The sequence below is a fragment of the Stenella coeruleoalba genome, assembly GCF_951394435.1.
Source record: "Stenella coeruleoalba genome assembly, contig: scaffold_58, whole genome shotgun sequence".
NCBI classification, from domain to species: domain Eukaryota; kingdom Metazoa; phylum Chordata; class Mammalia; order Artiodactyla; family Delphinidae; genus Stenella; species Stenella coeruleoalba.
Genome location: NW_027645882.1, coordinates 626,865 through 648,777, shown reverse-complemented (window position 1 = coordinate 648,777; position 21,913 = coordinate 626,865). Strand labels below are relative to the sequence as shown.

Below are 21,913 nucleotides of genomic sequence, written 5' to 3'. Positions count from 1 at the left end.
CTTAAGGAACTTTATCTGTGCTCATTTCAATCTCTGGTTTTATGCAGCAACCCACCTCACCTTTACCCTTAAGCAAGCATAAGTTGGTTTTCTAAATTTGAGAACCTGTTCTGTTTTGGAATTCAGTTCCTGTGTAGCCAAGTTTACATTCCGTGTATTAGTGATATCTTATGATGTTTCTTTTTCTGTGTGACTTATTTCAGTTAGAATCATCGTACCTGAATCTACTCATTATGCTGCTACGGGCCTGATGACATAGATTTCATTGCTGAGTGATACTGCATTGTACGTAAGTACCACAAGTTCTTTATCCATTTTTCACTTTCTGCGATGTTGAACTTGTACTGTAAACGAGGTTCCTGTAAACAGAGCCGTTCCAAACTTTGGGGTGGCTGTGTCTTTTTGATTTTAATTTCCCTAAGCTATAGGACCATAAGTGGAAGTGCCCTAGGCTCTGTTGCTTTGTTTTTTAGATGTTTCAGGAAACACCATACACTTCTCCCAAGTGTCTGTTGGCAATTTACATCCCGCCCATCAGCATAACAAGGCTCCAAGTTCTCAATGGCCTGTTGCCTTTCTGGATTTTACACTTTTTTCAGATGGCCCTTTTGACCGGGGGGAAGTGAGACTTCATTGTAGTGCAGATTTCCTTTGCAAGCTTGCTTGGTTGGCCAAAAAGGGCGTATGCGTTTTTTCCTGAATATATTCAGGAAAAAACGCATACGCCCTTTTTGGCCAAGTGCATCATTGTGGACGTTCTGCCTCTTTTCCTATGCTTTCAATGCAATTCCAGTCTACCTCCTGAAATCGGTTTCCTGCAATTCTGCCCCGCTTTCAAGTCCTCTTGGCAGCCTTACTTCAGTCTATTTTTGGACGATAGCTGTCATTTATAACTCTGCAGGTTTATGAATTACAGTGCCCCTGAGCTCCTTTCTTCAACTCGCTTTCTTGTGACCTGGCCGCAACACCGCAGGATGGCTTCAGGCCCTAATCTGGTTCCGGCACGGCACGCTGAGCCTTTGGTTAATTCCTCTTCCTGGTGGGAAATGAGAGTTAAATTTGCCCGTCCAGACACCTCCAGCTAGTCTCTCATTGGTTCTCGCTATTCCTGTTCATATTCCGCAGAAATTGCAAACTGGGCCAAACAGGAGGTTAAAGGGACTGACTCTCCAAGTGGGGAGAGTGTTAGTAAAGCGTCTGGAATGTTGGACCCAAGTACCAGCGTACGAAAACTGAGACATATTTGAACACGTCTCCCGATCACATGGTTGATCATACTCTAGGTTCCACATGCATGTTTTAGCTGAAGGAAGAATACCTTAAACCTGGGTAGTTGAAACCCGTGGAATGGGTACCATGCAATATGACTTCAAAGGGTCTTCATTTGCTCACTGAACCTCTCCAATCCTATCACTGCTGCGTTTATGCACCTGTACACATGCTTGATTCTCTTTCGGAGACATAGCAATCCATAGGTTTTAAGATACTTACAAGTCAGGTACATTCTTAGGCGTTTAATATGCGGTGTTGAGTCCATTTCGTTGAGCAAGGAGTAGCTCTTGTCTATTCCATATTTGGCTTAAGGAACTTTATCTGTGCTCATTTCAATATCTGGTTTTATGCAGCACCCCAACTCACCTTTCCCCTTAAGCAAGCATAAGTTGGTTTTCTAAATTTGAGACCCTGTTCTGTTCTGTAATTCAGTTCCTGTGTAGCCAAGTTTACATTCCGTGTATTACTGATATCTTATGATGTTTCTTTTTCTGTGTGACTTACTTCAGTTAGAATCATCATACCTGAATCCACTCATTGTGCTGCTAAGGGCCTGATGACACAGATTTCATTGCTGAGTGATATAGCTTTGTAAGTAAATACCACAGCTTCTTTATCCATTTTTCACTTTCTGCGATGTTGAACTTGTACTGTAAACGAGGTTCTTGTAAACAGAGCCGTTCCAAACTTTGGGGTGGCTGTGTCTTTTTGATTTTAATTTCCCTAAGCTATAGGACCATAAGTGGCAGTGCTCTAGGCTCTGTTGCTTTGTTTTTTAGATGTTTCAGGAAACACCATACACTTCTCCCGAGTGGTTGTTGGCAATTTACATCCCGCCCATCAGCATAACAAGGCTCCCAGTTCTCCATGGCCTGTCCTGCCTTTCTGGATTTTACACTTTTTTCAGATGGCCCTTTTGACCGGGGGGAAGTGAGACTTCATTGTAGTGCAGATTTCCTTTGCAAGCTTGCTTGGTTGGCCAAAAAGGGCGTATGCGTTTTTTCCTGAATATATTCAGGAAAAAACGCATACGCCCTTTTTGGCCAAGTGCATCATTGTGGACGTTCTGCCTCTTTTCCTATGCTTTCAATGCAATTCCAGTCTACCTCCTGAAATCGGTTTCCTGCAATTCTGCCCCGCTTTCAAGTCCTCTTGGCAGCCTTACTTCAGTCTATTTTTGGACGATAGCTGTCATTTATAACTCTGCAGGTTTGTGAATTACAGTGCCCCTGAGCTCCTTTCTTCAACTCGCTTTCTTTTGAGCTGGCCGCAACACCGCAGGATGGCTTCAGGCCCTAATCTGGTTCCGGTACGGCACGCTGAGCCTTTGGTTATTTCCTCTTCCTGGTGGGAAATGAGAGTTAAATTTGCCCGTCCAGACACCTCCAGCTAGCCTCTCATTGGTTCTCGCTATTCCTGTTCATCTTCCGCAGAAATTGCAAACTGGGCCAAACAGGAGGTTAAAGGCGCTGACTCTCCAAGTGGGGAGAGTGTTAGTAAAGCGTCTGGAATGTTGCACCCGAGTACCAGGGGAGGAAAACTGAGACATATTTGAACACGTCTCCCGTTCACATGGTTGATCATACTTGGGTTCCACATGCATGTTTTAGCTGAAGGAAGAATACCTTAAACCTGGAGAGTTGAGACCCGTGGAATGGGTACCATGCAATATGACTTCAAAGGGTCTTCATTTGCTCACCGAACCTCTCCAATCCTATCACTGCTGCGTTTATGCCCCTGTACACATGCTTGATTCTCTTTTGGAGACATAGCAATCCATAGGTTTTACGATACTTACTAATCAGGTACATTCTTAGGCGTTTAATATGCGGTGTTGAGTCCATTTCGTTGAGCAAGGAGTAGCTCTTGTCTATTCTATATTTGACTTAAGGAACTTTATCTGTGCTCATTTCAATCTCTGGTTTTATGCAGCACCCCAACTCACCTTTACCCTTAAGCAAGCATAAGTTGGTTTTCTAAATTTGAGACCCTGTTCTGTTCTGTAATTCAGTTCCTGTGTAGCCAAGTTTACATTCCGTGTATTACTGATATCTTATGATGTTTCTTTTTCTGTGTGACTTATTTCAGTTAGAATCATCATACCTGAATCCACTCATTGTGATGCTAAGGGCCTGATGACATAGATTTCATTGCTGAGTGATATTGCTTTGTAAGTAAATACCACAACTTCTTTATCCATTTTTCACTTTCTGCGATGTTGAACTTGTACTGTAAACGAGGTTCTTGTAAACAGAGGCGTCCCAAACGTTGGGGTGGCTGTGTGTTTTTGATTTTAATTTCCCTAAGCTATAGGACCATAAGTGGCAGTGCCCTAGGCTCTGTTGCTTTGTTTTTTAGAAGTTTCAGGAAACACCATACAGTTCTCCCATGTGTCTGTTGGCAATTTACATCCCGCCCATCAGCATAACAAGGGTCCCAGTTCTCCATGGCCTGTCCTGCCTTTCTGGATTTTACACTTTTTTCAGATGGCCCTTTTGACAGGCGGGAAGTGAGACTTCATTGTAGTGCAGATTTCCTTTGCAAGCTTGCTTGGTTGGCCAAAAAGGGCGTATGCGTTTTTTCCTGAATATATTCAGGAAAAAACGCATACGCCCTTTTTGGCCAAGTGCATCATTGTGGACGTTCTGCCTCTTTTCCTATGCTTTCAATGCAATTCCAGTCTACCTCCTAAAATCGGTTTCCTGCAATTCTGCCCCGCTTTCAAGTCCTCTTGGCAGCCTTACTTCAGTCTATTTTTGGACGATAGCTGTCATTTATAACTCTGCAGGTTTGTGAATTACAGTGCCCCTGAGCTCCTTTCTTCAACTCGCTTTCTTGTGACCTGGCCGCAACACCGCAGGATGGCTTCAGGCCCTAATCTGGTTCTGGCACGGCACGCTGAGCCTTTGGTTAATTCCTCTTCCTGGTGGGAAATGAGAGTTAAATTTGCCCGTCCAGACACCTCCAGCTAGCCTCTCATTGGTTCTCGCTATTCCTGTTCATCTTCCGCAGAAATTGCAAACTGTGCCAAACAGGAGGTTAAAGGCGCTGACTCTCCAAGTGGGGAGAGTGTTAGTAAAGCGTCTGGAATGTTGCACCCGAGTACCAGGGGAGGAAAACTGAGACATATTTGAACACGTCTCCCGATCACATGGTTGATCATACTCTGGGTTCCACATGCATGTTTTAGCTGAAGGAAGAATACCTAAAACCTGGGTAGTTGAAACACGTGGAATGGGTACCATGCAATATGACTTCAAAGGGTCTTCATTTGCTCACCGAACCTCTCCAGTCCTATCACTGCTGCGTTTATGGCCCTGTACACATGCTTGATTCTCTTTCGGAGACATAGCAATCTATAGGTTTTAAGATACTTACTAGTCAGGTACATTCTTAGGCGTTTAATATGCGGTGTTGAGTCCATTTCGTTGAGCAAGGAGTAGCTCTTGTCTATTCCATATTTGGCTTAAGGAACTTTATCTGTGCTCATTTCAATCTCTGGTTTTATGCAGCACCCCAACTCACCTTTCCCCTTAAGCAAGCATAAGTTGGTTTTCTAAATTTAAGACCCTGTTCTGTTCTGTAATTCAGTTCCTGTGTAGCCAAGTTTACATTCCGTGTATTACTGATATCTTATGATGTTTCTTTTTCTGTGTGACTTATTTCAGTTAGAATCATCATACCTGAATCTACTCATTATGCTGCTACGGGCCTGATGACATAGATTTCATTGCTGAGTGATACTGCATTGTACGTAAGTACCACAAGTTCTTTATCCATTTTTCACTTTCTGCGATGTTGAACTTGTACTGTAAACGAGGTTCTTGTAAACAGAGCCGTTCCAAACTTTGGGGTGGCTGTGTCTTTTTGATTTTAATTTCCCTAAGCTATAGGACCATAAGTGGAAGTGCCCTAGGCTCTGTTGCTTTGTTTTTTAGATGTTTCAGGAAATACCATACACTTCTCCCAGGTGTCTGTTGGCAATTTACATCCCGCCCATCAGCATAACAAGGCTCCCAGTTCTCCATGGCCTGTCCTGCCTTTCTGGATTTTACACTTTTTTCAGATGGCCCTTTTGACCGAGGGGAAGTGAGACTTCATTGTAGTGCAGATTTCCTTTGCAAGCTTGCTTGGTTGGCCAAAAAGGGCGTATGCGTTTTTTCCTGAATATATTCAGGAAAAAACGCATACGCCCTTTTTGGCCAAGTGCATCATTGTGGACGTTCTGCCTCTTTTCCTATGCTTTCAATGCAATTCCAGTCTACCTCCTGAAATCGGTTTCCTGCAATTCTGCCCCGCTTTCAAGTCCTCTTGGCAGCCTTACTTCAGTCTATTTTTGGACGATAGCTGTCATTTATAACTCTGCAGGTTTGTGAATTACAGTGCCCCTGAGCTCCTTTCTTCAACTCGCTTTCTTGTGACCTGGCCGCAACACCGCAGGATGGCTTCAGGCCCTAATCTGGTTCCGGCCCGGCACGCTGAGCCTTTGGTTAATTCCTCTTCCTGTGGGAAATGAGAGTTAAATTTGCCCGTCCAGACACCTCCAGCTAGCCTCTCATTGGTTCTCGCTATTCCTGTTCATCTTCCGCAGAAATTGCAAACTGGGCCAAACAGGAGGTTAAAGGGACTGACTCTCCAAGTCGGGAGAGTGTTAGTAAAGCGTCTGGAATGTTGCACCCGAGTACCAGGGGAGGAAAACTGAGACATATTTGAACACGTCTCCCGTTCACATGGTTGATCATACTCTGGGTTCCACATGCATGTTTTAGCTGAAGGAAGAATACCTTAAACCTGGAGAGTTGAGACCCGTGGAATGGGTACCATGCAATATGACTTCAAAGGGTCTTCATTTGCTCACCGAACCTCTCCAATCCTATCACTGCTGCGTTTATTCCCCTGTACACACGCTTGATTCTCTTTTGGAGACATAGCAATCCATAGGTTTTAAGATACTTACTAGTCAGGTACATTCTTAGGCGTTTAATATGGGGTTTTGAGTCCATTTCGTTGAGCAAGGAGTAGCTCTTGTCTATTCCATATTTGGCTTAAGGAACTTTATCTGTGCTCATTTCAATCTCTGGTTTTATGCAGCACCCCAACTCACCTTTCCCCTTAAGCAAGCATAAGTTGGTTTTCTAAATTTGAGACCCCGTTCTGTTTTGGAATGCAGTTGCGGTGTAGCCAAGTTTACATTCCGTGTATTAGTGATATCTTATGATGTTCCTTTTTCTGTGTGACTTATTTCAGTTAGAATCATCGTACCTGAATCCACTCATTATGCTGCTACGGGCCTGATGACATAGATTTCATTGCTGAGTGATACTGCATTGTACGTAAGTACCACAAGTTCTTTATCCATTTTTCACTTTCTGCGATGTTGAACTTGTACTGTAAACGAGGTTCTTGTAAACAGAGCCGTTCCAAACTTTGGGGTGGCTGTGTCTCTTTGATTTTAATTTCCCTAAGCTATAGGACCATAAGTGGAAGTGCCCTAGGCTCTGTTGCTTTGTTTTTTAGATGTTTCAGGAAACACCATACACTTCTCCCAGGTGTCTGTTGGCAATTTACATCCCGCCCATCAGCATAACAAGGCTCACAGTTCTCCATGGCCTGTCCTGCCTTTCTGGATTTTACACTTTTTTCAGATGGCCCTTTTGACTGAGGGGAAGTGAGACTTCATTGTAGTGCAGATTTCCTTTGCAAGCTTGCTTGATTGGCCAAAAAGGGCGTATGCGTTTTTTCCTGAATATATTCAGGAAAAAACGCATACGCCCTTTTTGGCCAAGTGCATCATTGTGGACGTTCTGCCTCTTTTCCTATGCTTTCAATGCAATTCCAGTCTACCTCCTGAAATCGGTTTCCTGCAATTCTGCCCCGCTTTCAAGTCCTCTTGGCAGCCTTACTTCAGTCTATTTTTGGACGATAGCTGTCATTTAAAACTCTGCAGGTTTGTGAATTACAGTGCCCCTGAGCTCCTTTCTTCAACTCGGTTTCTTTTGAGCTGGCCGCAACACCGCAGGAGGCCTTCAGGCCCTAATCTGGTTCCGGTACGGCACGCTGAGCCTTTGGTTATTTCCTCTTCCTGTTGGGAAATGAGAGTTAAATTTGCCCGTCCAGACACCTCCAGCTAGTCTCTCATTGGTTCTCGCTATTCCTGTTCATCTTCCGCAGAAATTGCAAACTGTGCCAAACAGGAGGTTAAAGGCGCTGACTCTCCAAGTGGGGAGAGTGTTAGTAAAGCGTCTGGAATGTTGCACCCGAGTACCAGGGGAGGAAACCTGAGACATATTTGAACACGTCTCCCGATCACATGGTTGATCATACTCTGGGTTCCACATGCATGTTTTAGCTGAAGGAAGAATACCTAAAACCTGGGTAGTTGAAACACGTGGAATGGGTACCATGCAATATGACTTCAAAGGGTCTTCATTTGCTCACCGAACCTCTCCAATCCTATCACTGCTGCGTTTATGCCCCTGTACACATGCTTGATTCTCTTTCGGAGACATAGCAATCCATAGGTTTTAAGATACTTACTAGTCAGGTACATTCTTAGGCGTTTAATATGCGGTGTTGAGTCCATTTCGTTGAGCAAGGAGTAGCTCTTGTCTATTCCATATTTGACTTAAGGAACTTTATCTGTGCTCATTTCAATCTCTGGTTTTATGCAGCACCCCAACTCACCTTTACCCTTAAGCAAGCATAAGTTGGTTTTCTAAATTTGAGACCCTGTTCTGTTCTGTAATTCAGTTCCTGTGTAGCCAAGTTTACATTCCGTGTATTACTGATATCTTATGATGTTTCTTTTTCTGTGTGACTTATTTCAGTTAGAAACATCATACCTGAATCCACTCATTGTGATGCTTAGGGCCTGATGACATAGATTCATTGCTGAGTGATATTGCTTTGTAAGTAAATACCACAACTTCTTTATCCATTTTTCACTTTCTGCGATGTTGAACTTGTACTGTAAATGAGGTTCTTGTAAACAGAGCCGTTCCAAACTTTGGGGTGGCTGTGTCTTTTTGATTTTAATTTCCCTAAGCTATAGGACCATAAGTGGCAGTGCCCTAGGCTCTGTTGCTTTGTTTTTTAGATGTTTCAGGAAACACCATACACTTCTCCCGAGTGTCTGTTGGCAATTTACATCCCGCCCATCAGCATAACAAGGATCCCAGTTCTCCATGGCCTGTCCTGCCTTTCTGGATTTTACACTTTTTTCAGATGGCCCTTTTGACCGGGGGGAAGTGAGACTTCATTGTAGTGCAGATTTCCTTTGCAAGCTTGCTTGGTTGGCCAAAAAGGGCGTATGCGTTTTTTCCTGAATATATTCAGGAAAAAACGCATACGCCCTTTTTGGCCAAGTGCATCATTGTGGACGTTCTGCCTCTTTTCCTATGCTTTCAGTGCAATTCCAGTCTACCTCCTGAAATCGGTTTCCTGCAATTCTGCCCCGCTTTCAAGTCCTCTTGGCAGCCTTACTTCAGTCTATTTTTGGACGATAGCTGTCATTTATAACTCTGCAGGTTTGTGAATTACAGTGCCCCTGAGCTCCTTTCTTCAACTCGGTTTCTTTTGAGCTGGCCGCAACACCGCAGGATGGCTTCAGGCCCTAATCTGGTTCCGGTAGGGCACGCTGAGCCTTTGGTTATTTCCTCTTCCTGTTGGGAAATGAGAGTTAAATTTGCCCTTCCAGACACCTCCAGCTAGCCTCTCATTGGTTCTCGCTATTCCTGTTCATCTTCCGCAGAAATTGCAAACTGTGCCAAACAGGAGGTTAAAGGCGCTGACTCTCCAAGTGGGGAGAGTGTTAGTAAAGCGTCTGGAATGTTGCACCCGAGTACCAGGGGAGGAAAACTGAGACATATTTGAACACGTCTCCCGATCACATGGTTGATCATACTCTGGGTTCCACATGCATGTTTTAGCTGAAGGAAGAATACCTAAAACCTGGGTAGTTGAAACCCGTGGAATGGGTACCATGCAATATGACTTCAAAGGTTCTTCATTTGCTCACCGAACCTCTCCAATCCTATCACTGCTGCGTTTATGCCCCTGTACACACGCTTGATTCTCTTTTGGAGACATAGCAATCCATAGGTTTTAAGATACTTACTAGTCAGGTACATTCTTAGGCGTTTGATATGGGGTGTTGAGTCCATTTCGTTGAGCAAGGAGTAGCTCTTGTTTATTCCATATTTGGCTTAAGGAACTTTATCTGTGCTCATTTCAATCTCTGGTTTTATGCAGCACCCCAACTCACCTTTCCCCTTAAGCAAGCATAAGTTGGTTTTCTAAATTTGAGACCCTGTTCTGTTTTGGAATGCAGTTCCTGTGTAGCCAAGTTTACATTCCGTGTATTAGTGATATCTTATGATGTTTCTTTTTCTGTGTGACTTATTTCAGTTAGAATCATCGTACCTGAATCCACTCATTATGCTGCTACGGGCCTGATGACATAGATTTCATTGCTGAGTGATACTGCATTGTACGTAAGTACCACAAGTTCTTTATCCATTTTTCACTTTCTGTTATATTGAACTTGTACGGTAAACGAGGTTCTTGTAAACGGAGGCGTCCCAAACTTTGGGGTGGCTGTGTCTTTTTGATTTTAATTTCCCTAAGCTATAGGACCATAAGTGGCAGTGCCCTAAGCTCTGTTGCTTTGTTTTTTAGATGTTTCAGGAAACACCATACACTTCTCCCGAGTGGTTGTTGGCAATTTACATCCCGCCCATCAGCATAACAAGGTTCCCAGTTCTCCATGGCCTGTCCTGCCTTTCTGGATTTTACACTTTTTTCAGAGGGCCCTTTTGACCGGGGGGAAGTGAGACTTCATTGTAGTGCAGATTTCCTTTGCAAGCTTGCTTGGTTGGCCAAAAAGGGCGTATGCGTTTTTTCCTGAATATATTCAGGAAAAAACGCATACGCCCTTTTTGGCCAAGTGCATCATTGTGGACGTTCTGCCTCTTTTCCTATGCTTTCAATGCAATTCCAGTCTACCTCCTGAAATCGGTTTCCTGCAATTCTGCCCCGCTTTCAAGTCCTCTTGGCAGCCTTACTTCAGTCTATTTTTGGACGATAGCTGTCATTTATAACTCTGCAGGTTTGTGAATTACAGTGCCCCTGAGCTCCTTTCTTCAACTCGCTTTCTTTTGAGCTGGCCGCAACACGGCAGGATGGCTCAGACCCTAATCTGGTTCTGGCATGGCACGCTGAGCCTTTGGTTAATTCCTCTTCCTGGTAGGAAATGAGAGTTAAATTTGCCCGTCCAGACACCTCCAGCTAGTCTCCATTGGTTCTCGCTATTCCTGTTCATCTTCCGCAGAAATTGCAAACTGGGCCAAACAGGAGGTTAAAAGGACTGACTCTCCAAGTCGGGAGAGTGTTAGTAAAGCGTCTGGAATGTTGCACCCGAGTACCAGGGTACGAAAACTGAGACATATTTGAACACGTCTCCCGATCACATGGTTGATCATACTCTAGGTTCCACATGCATGTTTTAGCTGAAGGAAGAATACCTTAAACCTGGGTAGTTGAAACCCGTGGAATGGGTACCATGCAATATGACTTCAAAGGGTCTTCATTTGCTCACCGAACCTCTCCAATCCTATCACTGCTGCGTTTATGCCCCTGTACACGTGCTTGATTCTCTTTCGGAGACATAGCAATCCATAGGTTTTAAGATACTTACTAGTCAGGTGCATTCTTAGGCGTTTAATATGGGGTTTTGTGTCCATTTCGTTGAGCAAGGAGTAGCTCTTGTCTATTCCATATTTGGCTTAAGGAACTTTATCTGTGCTCATTTCAATCTCTGGTTTTATGCAGCACCCCAACTCACCTTTCCCCTTAAGCAAGCATAAGTTGGTTTTCTAAATTTGAGACCCTGTTCTGTTTTGGAATGCAGTTCCTGTGTAGCCAAGTTTACATTCCGTGTATTACTGATATCTTATGATGTTTCTTTTTCTGTGTGACTTATTTCAGTTAGAATCATCGTACCTGAATCCACTCATTATGCTGCTACGGGCCTGATGACACAGATTTCATTGCTGAGTGATATTGCTTTGTAAGTAAATACCACAACTTCTTTATCCATTTTTCACTTTCTGCGATGTTGAACTTGTACTGTAAACGAGGTTCTTGTAAACAGAGGCGTTCCAAACTTTGGGGTGGCTGTGTCTTTTTGATTTTAATTTCCCTAAGCTATAGGAGCATAAGTGGAAGTGCCCTAGGCTCTGTTGCTTGGTTTTTTAGATGTTTCAGGAAACACCATACACTTATCCCGAGTGTCTGTTGGCAATTTACATCCCGCCCATCAGCATAACAAGGCTCCCAGTTCTCCATGGCCTGTCCTGCCTTTCTGGATTTTACACTTTTTTCAGATGGCCCTTTTGACCGGGGGGAAGTGAGACTTCATTGTAGTGCAGATTTCCTTTGCAAGCTTGCTTGGTTGGCCAAAAAGGGCGTATGCGTTTTTTCCTGAATATATTCAGGAAAAAACGCATACGCCCTTTTTGGCCAAGTGCATCATTGTGGACGTTCTGCCTCTTTTCCTATGCTTTCAATGCAATTCCAGTCTACCTCCTGAAATCGGTTTCCTGCAATTCTGCCCCGCTTTCAAGTCCTCTTGGCAGCCTTACTTCAGTCTATTTTTGGACGATAGCTGTCATTTATAACTCTGCAGGTTTGTGAATTACAGTGCCCCTGAGCTCCTTTCTTCAACTCGCTTTCTTGTGACCTGGCCGCAACACCGCAGGATGGCTTCAGGCCCTAATCTGGTTCTGGCACGGCACGCTGAGCCTTTGGTTAATTCCTCTTCCTGGTGGGAAATGAGAGTTAAATTTGCCCGTCCAGACACCTCCAGATAGTCTCTCATTGGTTCTCGCTATTCCTGTTCATCTTCCGCAGAAATTGCAAACTGGGCCAAACAGGAGGTTAAAGGGACTGACTCTCCAAGTGGGGAGAGTGTTAGTAAAGCGTCTGGAATGTTGCACCCGAGTACCAGGGTACGAAAACTGAGACATATTTGAACACGTCTCCCGATCAAATGGTTGATCATACTCTAGGTTCCACATGCATGTTTTAGCTGAAGGAACAATACCTTACACCTGGGTAGTTGAAACCCTTGGAATGGGTACCATGCAATATGACTTCAAAGGGTCTTCATTTGCTCGCGAACCTCTCCAATCCTATCACTGCTGCGTTTATGCCCCTGTACACACGCTTGATTCTCTTTTGGAGACATAGCAATCCATAGGTTTTAAGATACTTACTAGTCAGGTACATTCTTAGGCGTTTAATATGGGGTTTTGAGTCCATTTCGTTGAGCAAGGAGTAGCTCTTGTCTATTCCATATTTGGCTTAAGGAACTTTATCTGTGCTCATTTCAATCTCTGGTTTTATGCAGCACCCCAACTCACCTTTCCCCTTAAGCAAGCATAAGTTGGTTTTCTAAATTTGAGACCCTGTTCTGTTCTGTAATTCAGTTCCTGTGTAGCCAAGTTTACATTCCGTGTATTACTGATATCTTATGATGTTTCTTTTTCTGTGTGACTTACTTCAGTTAGAATCATCATACCTGAATCCACTCATTGTGCTGCTAAGGGCCTGATGACACAGATTTCATTGCTGAGTGATATAGCTTTGTAAGTAAATACCACAGCTTCTTTATCCATTTTTCACTTTCTGCGATGTTGAACTTGTACTGTAAACGAGGTTCTTGTAAACAGAGCCGTTCCAAACTTTGGGGTGGCTGTGTCTTTTTGATTTTAATTTCCCTAAGCTATAGGACCATAAGTGGCAGTGCTCTAGGCTCTGTTGCTTTGTTTTTTAGATGTTTCAGGAAACACCATACACTTCTCCCGAGTGGTTGTTGGCAATTTACATCCCGCCCATCAGCATAACAAGGCTCCCAGTTCTCCATGGCCTGTCCTGCCTTTCTGGATTTTACACTTTTTTCAGATGGCCCTTTTGACCGGGGGGAAGTGAGACTTCATTGTAGTGCAGATTTCCTTTGCAAGCTTGCTTGGTTGGCCAAAAAGGGCGTATGCGTTTTTTCCTGAATATATTCAGGAAAAAACGCATACGCCCTTTTTGGCCAAGTGCATCATTGTGGACGTTCTGCCTCTTTTCCTATGCTTTCAATGCAATTCCAGTCTACCTCCTGAAATCGGTTTCCTGCAATTCTGCCCCGCTTTCAAGTCCTCTTGGCAGCCTTACTTCAGTCTATTTTTGGACGATAGCTGTCATTTATAACTCTGCAGGTTTGTGAATTACAGTGCCCCTGAGCTCCTTTCTTCAACTCGCTTTCTTTTGAGCTGGCCGCAACACCGCAGGATGGCTTCAGGCCCTAATCTGGTTCCGGTACGGCACGCTGAGCCTTTGGTTATTTCCTCTTCCTGGTGGGAAATGAGAGTTAAATTTGCCCGTCCAGACACCTCCAGCTAGCCTCTCATTGGTTCTCGCTATTCCTGTTCATCTTCCGCAGAAATTGCAAACTGGGCCAAACAGGAGGTTAAAGGCGCTGACTCTCCAAGTGGGGAGAGTGTTAGTAAAGCGTCTGGAATGTTGCACCCGAGTACCAGGGGAGGAAAACTGAGACATATTTGAACACGTCTCCCGTTCACATGGTTGATCATACTTGGGTTCCACATGCATGTTTTAGCTGAAGGAAGAATACCTTAAACCTGGAGAGTTGAGACCCGTGGAATGGGTACCATGCAATATGACTTCAAAGGGTCTTCATTTGCTCACCGAACCTCTCCAATCCTATCACTGCTGCGTTTATGCCCCTGTACACATGCTTGATTCTCTTTTGGAGACATAGCAATCCATAGGTTTTACGATACTTACTAATCAGGTACATTCTTAGGCGTTTAATATGCGGTGTTGTGTCCATTTCGTTGAGCAAGGAGTAGCTCTTGTCTATTCTATATTTGACTTAAGGAACTTTATCTGTGCTCATTTCAATCTCTGGTTTTATGCAGCAGCCCAACTCACCTTTACCCTTAAGCAAGCATAAGTTGGTTTTCTAAATTTGAGACCCTGTTCTGTTCTGTAATTCAGTTCCTGTGTAGCCAAGTTTACATTCCGTGTATTACTGATATCTTATGATGTTTCTTTTTCTGTGTGACTTATTTCAGTTAGAATCATCATACCTGAATCCACTCATTGTGATGCTAAGGGCCTGATGACATAGATTTCATTGCTGAGTGATATTGCTTTGTAAGTAAATACCACAACTTCTTTATCCATTTTTCACTTTCTGCGATGTTGAACTTGTACTGTAAACGAGGTTCTTGTAAACAGAGGCGTCCCAAACGTTGGGGTGGCTGTGTGTTTTTGATTTTAATTTCCCTAAGCTATAGGACCATAAGTGGCAGTGCCCTAGGCTCTGTTGCTTTGTTTTTTAGAAGTTTCAGGAAACACCATACAGTTCTCCCATGTGTCTGTTGGCAATTTACATCCCGCCCATCAGCATAACAAGGGTCCCAGTTCTCCATGGCCTGTCCTGCCTTTCTGGATTTTACACTTTTTTCAGATGGCCCTTTTGACAGGCGGGAAGTGAGACTTCATTGTAGTGCAGATTTCCTTTGCAAGCTTGCTTGGTTGGCCAAAAAGGGCGTATGCGTTTTTTCCTGAATATATTCAGGAAAAAACGCATACGCCCTTTTTGGCCAAGTGCATCATTGTGGACGTTCTGCCTCTTTTCCTATGCTTTCAATGCAATTCCAGTCTACCTCCTAAAATCGGTTTCCTGCAATTCTGCCCCGCTTTCAAGTCCTCTTGGCAGCCTTACTTCAGTCTATTTTTGGACGATAGCTGTCATTTATAACTCTGCAGGTTTGTGAATTACAGTGCCCCTGAGCTCCTTTCTTCAACTCGCTTTCTTGTGACCTGGCCGCAACACCGCAGGATGGCTTCAGGCCCTAATCTGGTTCTGGCACGGCACGCTGAGCCTTTGGTTAATTCCTCTTCCTGGTGGGAAATGAGAGTTAAATTTGCCCGTCCAGACACCTCCAGCTAGCCTCTCATTGGTTCTCGCTATTCCTGTTCATCTTCCGCAGAAATTGCAAACTGTGCCAAACAGGAGGTTAAAGGCGCTGACTCTCCAAGTGGGGAGAGTGTTAGTAAAGCGTCTGGAATGTTGCACCCGAGTACCAGGGGAGGAAAACTGAGACATATTTGAACACGTCTCCCGATCACATGGTTGATCATACTCTGGGTTCCACATGCATGTTTTAGCTGAAGGAAGAATACCTAAAACCTGGGTAGTTGAAACACGTGGAATGGGTACCATGCAATATGACTTCAAAGGGTCTTCATTTGCTCACCGAACCTCTCCAGTCCTATCACTGCTGCGTTTATGCCCCTGTACACATGCTTGATTCTCTTTCAGAGACATATCAATCTATAGGTTTTAAGATACTTACTAGTCAGGTACATTCTTAGGCGTTTAATATGCGGTGTTGAGTCCATTTCGTTGAGCAAGGAGTAGCTCTTGTCTATTCCATATTTGGCTTAAGGAACTTTATCTGTGCTCATTTCAATCTCTGGTTTTATGCAGCACCCCAACTCACCTTTCCCCTTAAGCAAGCATAAGTTGGTTTTCTAAATTTAAGACCCTGTTCTGTTCTGTAATTCAGTTCCTGTGTAGCCAAGTTTACATTCCGTGTATTACTGATATCTTATGATGTTTCTTTTTCTGTGTGACTTATTTCAGTTAGAATCATCATACCTGAATCTACTCATTATGCTGCTACGGGCCTGATGACATAGATTTCATTGCTGAGTGATACTGCATTGTACGTAAGTACCACAAGTTCTTTATCCATTTTTCACTTTCTGCGATGTTGAACTTGTACTGTAAACGAGGTTCTTGTAAACAGAGCCGTTCCAAACTTTGGGGTGGCTGTGTCTTTTTGATTTTAATTTCCCTAAGCTATAGGACCATAAGTGGAAGTGCCCTAGGCTCTGTTGCTTTGTTTTTTAGATGTTTCAGGAAATACCATACACTTCTCCCAGGTGTCTCTTGGCAATTTACATCCCGCCCATCAGCATAACAAGGCTCCCAGTTCTCCATGGCCTGTCCTGCCTTTCTGGATTTTACACTTTTTTCAGATGGCCCTTTTGACCGAGGGGAAGTGAGACTTCATTGTAGTGCAGATTTCCTTTGCAAGCTTGCTTGGTTGGCCAAAAAGGGCGTATGCGTTTTTTCCTGAATATATTCAGGAAAAAACGCATACGCCCTTTTTGGCCAAGTGCATCATTGTGGACGTTCTGCCTCTTTTCCTATGCTTTCAATGCAATTCCAGTCTACCTCCTAAAATCGGTTTCCTGCAATTCTGCCCCGCTTTCAAGTCCTCTTGGCAGCCTTACTTCAGTCTATTTTTGGACGATAGCTGTCATTTATAACTCTGCAGGTTTGTGAATTACAGTGCCCCTGAGCTCCTTTCTTCAACTCGCTTTCTTGTGACCTGGCCGCAACACCGCAGGATGGCTTCAGGCCCTAATCTGGTTCTGGCACGGCACGCTGAGCCTTTGGTTAATTCCTCTTCCTGGTGGGAAATGAGAGTTAAATTTGCCCGTCCAGACACCTCCAGCTAGCCTCTCATTGGTTCTCGCTATTCCTGTTCATCTTCCGCAGAAATTGCAAACTGTGCCAAACAGGAGGTTAAAGGCGCTGACTCTCCAAGTGGGGAGAGTGTTAGTAAAGCGTCTGGAATGTTGCACCCGAGTACCAGGGGAGGAAAACTGAGACATATTTGAACACGTCTCCCGATCACATGGTTGATCATACTCTGGGTTCCACATGCATGTTTTAGCTGAAGGAAGAATACCTAAAACCTGGGTAGTTGAAACACGTGGAATGGGTACCATGCAATATGACTTCAAAGGGTCTTCATTTGCTCACCGAACCTCTCCAGTCCTATCACTGCTGCGTTTATGCCCCTGTACACATGCTTGATTCTCTTTCAGAGACATATCAATCTATAGGTTTTAAGATACTTACTAGTCAGGTACATTCTTAGGCGTTTAATATGCGGTGTTGAGTCCATTTCGTTGAGCAAGGAGTAGCTCTTGTCTATTCCATATTTGGCTTAAGGAACTTTATCTGTGCTCATTTCAATCTCTGGTTTTATGCAGCACCCCAACTCACCTTTCCCCTTAAGCAAGCATAAGTTGGTTTTCTAAATTTAAGACCCTGTTCTGTTCTGTAATTCAGTTCCTGTGTAGCCAAGTTTACATTCCGTGTATTACTGATATCTTATGATGTTTCTTTTTCTGTGTGACTTATTTCAGTTAGAATCATCATACCTGAATCTACTCATTATGCTGCTACGGGCCTGATGACATAGATTTCATTGCTGAGTGATACTGCATTGTACGTAAGTACCACAAGTTCTTTATCCATTTTTCACTTTCTGCGATGTTGAACTTGTACTGTAAACGAGGTTCTTGTAAACAGAGCCGTTCCAAACTTTGGGGTGGCTGTGTCTTTTTGATTTTAATTTCCCTAAGCTATAGGACCATAAGTGGAAGTGCCCTAGGCTCTGTTGCTTTGTTTTTTAGATGTTTCAGGAAATACCATACACTTCTCCCAGGTGTCTCTTGGCAATTTACATCCCGCCCATCAGCATAACAAGGCTCCCAGTTCTCCATGGCCTGTCCTGCCTTTCTGGATTTTACACTTTTTTCAGATGGCCCTTTTGACCGAGGGGAAGTGAGACTTCATTGTAGTGCAGATTTCCTTTGCAAGCTTGCTTGGTTGGCCAAAAAGGGCGTATGCGTTTTTTCCTGAATATATTCAGGAAAAAACGCATACGCCCTTTTTGGCCAAGTGCATCATTGTGGACGTTCTGCCTCTTTTCCTATGCTTTCAATGCAATTCCAGTCTACCTCCTGAAATCGGTTTCCTGCAATTCTGCCCCGCTTTCAAGTCCTCTTGGCAGCCTTACTTCAGTCTATTTTTGGACGATAGCTGTCATTTATAACTCTGCAGGTTTGTGAATTACAGTGCCCCTGAACTCCTTTCTTCAACTCGCTTTCTTGTGACCTGGCCGCAACACCGCAGGATGGCTTCAGGCCCTAATCTGGTTCCGGCCCGGCACGCTGAGCCTTTGGTTAATTCCTCTTCCTGTGGGAAATGAGAGTTAAATTTGCCCGTCCAGACACCTCCAGCTAGCCTCTCATTGGTTCTCGCTATTCCTGTTCATCTTCCGCAGAAATTGCAAACTGGGCCAAACAGGAGGTTAAAGGGACTGACTCTCCAAGTCGGGAGAGTGTTAGTAAAGCGTCTGGAATGTTGCACCCGAGTACCAGGGGAGGAAAACTGAGACATATTTGAACACGTCTCCCGTTCACATGGTTGATCATACTCTGGGTTCCACATGCATGTTTTAGCTGAAGGAAGAATACCTTAAACCTGGAGAGTTGAGACCCGTGTAATGGGTACCATGCAATATGACTTCAAAGGGTCTTCATTTGCTCACCGAACCTCTCCAATCCTATCACTGCTGCGTTTATTCCCCTGTACACACGCTTGATTCTCTTTTGGAGACATAGCAATCCATAGGTTTTAAGATACTTACTAGTCAGGTACATTCTTAGGCGTTTAATATGGGGTTTTGAGTCCATTTCGTTGAGCAAGGAGTAGCTCTTGTCTATTCCATATTTGGCTTAAGGAACTTTATCTGTGCTCATTTCAATCTCTGGTTTTATGCAGCACCCCAACTCACCTTTCCCCTTAAGCAAGCATAAGTTGGTTTTCTAAATTTGAGACCCCGTTCTGTTTTGGAATGCAGTTGCGGTGTAGCCAAGTTTACATTCCGTGTATTAGTGATATCTTATGATGTTCCTTTTTCTGTGTGACTTATTTCAGTTAGAATCATCGTACCTGAATCCACTCATTATGCTGTTACGGGCCTGATGACATAGATTTCATTGCTGAGTGATACTGCATTGTACGTAAGTACCACAAGTTCTTTATCCATTTTTCACTTTCTGCGATGTTGAACTTGTACTGTAAACGAGGTTCTTGTAAACAGAGCCGTTCCAAACTTTGGGGTGGCTGTGTCTCTTTGATTTTAATTTCCCTAAGCTATAGGACCATAAGTGGAAGTGCCCTAGGCTCTGTTGCTTTGTTTTTTAGATGTTTCAGGAAACACCATACACTTCTCCCAGGTGTCTGTTGGCAATTTACATCCCGCCCATCAGCATAACAAGGCTCACAGTTCTCCATGGCCTGTCCTGCCTTTCTGGATTTTACACTTTTTTCAGATGGCCCTTTTGACTGAGGGGAAGTGAGACTTCATTGTAGTGCAGATTTCCTTTGCAAGCTTGCTTGATTGGCCAAAAAGGGCGTATGCGTTTTTTCCTGAATATATTCAGGAAAAAACGCATACGCCCTTTTTGGCCAAGTGCATCATTGTGGACGTTCTGCCTCTTTTCCTATGCTTTCAATGCAATTCCAGTCTACCTCCTGAAATCGGTTTCCTGCAATTCTGCCCCGCTTTCAAGTCCTCTTGGCAGCCTTACTTCAGTCTATTTTTGGACGATAGCTGTCATTTAAAACTCTGCAGGTTTGTGAATTACAGTGCCCCTGAGCTCCTTTCTTCAACTCGGTTTCTTTTGAGCTGGCCGCAACACCGCAGGATGGCTTCAGGCCCTAATCTGGTTCCGGTACGGCACGCTGAGCCTTTGGTTATTTCCTCTTCCTGTTGGGAAATGAGAGTTAAATTTGCCCGTCCAGACACCTCCAGCTAGTCTCTCATTGGTTCTCGCTATTCCTGTTCATCTTCCGCAGAAATTGCAAACTGTGCCAAACAGGAGGTTAAAGGCGCTGACTCTCCAAGTGGGGAGAGTGTTAGTAAAGCGTCTGGAATGTTGCACCCGAGTACCAGGGGAGGAAACCTGAGACATATTTGAACACGTCTCCCGATCACATGGTTGATCATACTCTGGGTTCCACATGCATGTTTTAGCTGAAGGAAGAATACCTAAAACCTGGGTAGTTGAAACACGTGGAATGGGTACCATGCAATATGACTTCAAAGGGTCTTCATTTGCTCACCGAACCTCTCCAATCCTATCACTGCTGCGTTTATGCCCCTGTACACATGCTTGATTCTCTTTCGGAGACATAGCAATCCATAGGTTTTAAGATACTTACTAGTCAGGTACATTCTTAGGCGTTTAATATGCGGTGTTGAGTCCATTTCGTTGAGCAAGGAGTAGCTCTTGTCTATTCCATATTTGACTTAAGGAACTTTATCTGTGCTCATTTCAATCTCTGGTTTTATGCAGCACCCCAACTCACCTTTCCCCTTAAGCAAGCATAAGTTGGTTTTCTAAATTTGAGACCCTGTTCTGTTTTGGAATGCAGTTCCTGTGTAGCCAAGTTTACATTCCGTGTATTAGTGATATCTTATGATGTTTCTTTTTCTGTGTGACTTATTTCAGTTAGAATCATCGTACCTGAATCCACTCATTATGCTGCTACGGGCCTGATGACATAGATTTCATTGCTGAGTGATACTGCATTGTACGTAAGTACCACAAGTTCTTTATCCATTTTTCACTTTCTGTTATATTGAACTTGTACGGTAAACGAGGTTCTTGTAAACGGAGGCGTCCCAAACTTTGGGGTGGCTGTGTCTTTTTGATTTTAATTTCCCTAAGCTATAGGACCATAAGTGGCAGTGCCCTAGGCTCTGTTGCTTTGTTTTTTAGATGTTTCAGGAAACACCATACACTTCTCCCGAGTGGTTGTTGGCAATTTACATCCCGCCCATCAGCATAACAAGGCTCCCAGTTCTCCATGGCCTGTCCTGCCTTTCTGGATTTTACACTTTTTTCAGAGGGCCCTTTTGACCGGGGGGAAGTGAGACTTCATTGTAGTGCAGATTTCCTTTGCAAGCTTGCTTGGTTGGCCAAAAAGGGCGTATGCGTTTTTTCCTGAATATATTCAGGAAAAAACGCATACGCCCTTTTTGGCCAAGTGCATCATTGTGGACGTTCTGCCTCTTTTCCTATGCTTTCAATGCAATTCCAGTCTACCTCCTGAAATCGGTTTCCTGCAATTCTGCCCCGCTTTCAAGTCCTCTTGGCAGCCTTACTTCAGTCTATTTTTGGACGATAGCTGTCATTTATAACTCTGCAGGTTTGTGAATTACAGTGCCCCTGAGCTCCTTTCTTCAACTCGCTTTCTTTTGAGCTGGCCGCAACACGGCAGGATGGCTCAGACCCTAATCTGGTTCTGGCATGGCACGCTGAGCCTTTGGTTAATTCCTCTTCCTGGTAGGAAATGAGAGTTAAATTTGCCCGTCCAGACACCTCCAGCTAGTCTCCATTGGTTCTCGCTATTCCTGTTCATCTTCCGCAGAAATTGCAAACTGGGCCAAACAGGAGGTTAAAAGGACTGACTCTCCAAGTCGGGAGAGTGTTAGTAAAGCGTCTGGAATGTTGCACCCGAGTACCAGGGTACGAAAACTGAGACATATTTGAACACGTCTCCCGATCACATGGTTGATCATACTCTAGGTTCCACATGCATGTTTTAGCTGAAGGAAGAATACCTTAAACCTGGGTAGTTGAAACCCGTGGAATGGGTACCATGCAATATGACTTCAAAGGGTCTTCA

The 21,913-nt window shown here is 44.0% G+C and overlaps 2 long non-coding RNA genes across 9 annotated transcripts in view; both read left to right on the top strand.

Annotated features, from left to right (window-relative positions):
* The window catches only part of LOC307181492, a 2,017,432-nt gene that overhangs the window by 1,381,953 nt on the left and 613,566 nt on the right, over nt 1-21,913 (top strand). The window lies entirely within an intron of this gene.
* On the top strand, nt 1,840-19,250 carry LOC307181495. The gene is made up of 3 exons (XR_013826913.1): nt 1,840-1,863; nt 12,836-12,917; nt 19,154-19,250. It is a non-coding gene; the product is annotated as an uncharacterized lncRNA (long non-coding RNA).